We start from the raw sequence: 967 nt of genomic DNA on the forward strand, positions 1-967 counted from the left end.
GCAGGCCGGGCGCGGTGGCTCATGCCTGTGAGCCCAGCACTTTTGAGAGGCCGAGGCAGGTGGATCACCTGAGGTCAGGAGTTTGAGACCAGCCTGGCCAACATAGTAAAACCCCATCTCTACTAAAAATACAAAAATTAGCCGGGCGAGGTGGCAGGCACCCGTTATCCCAGCTACTTGGGAGGCTGAGGCTGGAGAATTGCTTGAACCTGGGAGGCAGAGGTTGCAGTGAGCCGAGATCATGCCATTGCGCTCCAGCCTGGCAACAGTCTCAAAAAAAAAAAAAAAATCCCCATATTTTACAGAGGGCACCCTGGATTTTGTTGGATCCAACCTCCATCCATGAGGTATCTCAGAAACTAACAGCTGGGGTGGTTTGACCCAGGCTAGTTCCTGTCCAGGGACGCTGCAGGGCTCAGAAGCTGCCATGATACTTTTTGGATGAAGGAATCATATAAACTGGGAATACCACATATTTCTCCTTGATATTCAAATAGCCTCCCAACATTATTGGGAGGGAAGAGGCATACAGAAGAAAAACTGAGAGAATAAAAGGTTTGTGCCTGGATTTAAGTGGTCAGTGGTCTCTGGGGAGGGGACATTGTTTCTCTACTTGGCAAGACCATATTCCCTGAAGGATGGCATTCCCATGGTTCCCACTACTGTTCAGGTATGTTGCTATGCCCAATAAAGCATAGTGGTTGAAAGTCATGTGTGTGTCGGCCGGGCGCAGTGGTTCACACCTGTAATCTTAGCATTTTGGGAGGCCGAGGCGGATGGATCACCTGAGGGCAGGAGTTCAAGACCAGCCTGACCAACATGGAGAAACCCTGCCTCTACTAAAAATACAAAATTAGACCAGCCTGACCAACATGGAGAAACCCTGCCTCTACTAAAAATACAAAATTAGTTGGGCATGGTGGTGCATGCCTGTACTTCCCCAGCTACTCGGGAGGCTGAGGCAGGA

Source organism: Colobus angolensis, unplaced genomic scaffold, assembly GCF_000951035.1.
Source record: "Colobus angolensis palliatus isolate OR3802 unplaced genomic scaffold, Cang.pa_1.0 Scaffold133, whole genome shotgun sequence".
NCBI lineage: Eukaryota > Metazoa > Chordata > Mammalia > Primates > Cercopithecidae > Colobus > Colobus angolensis.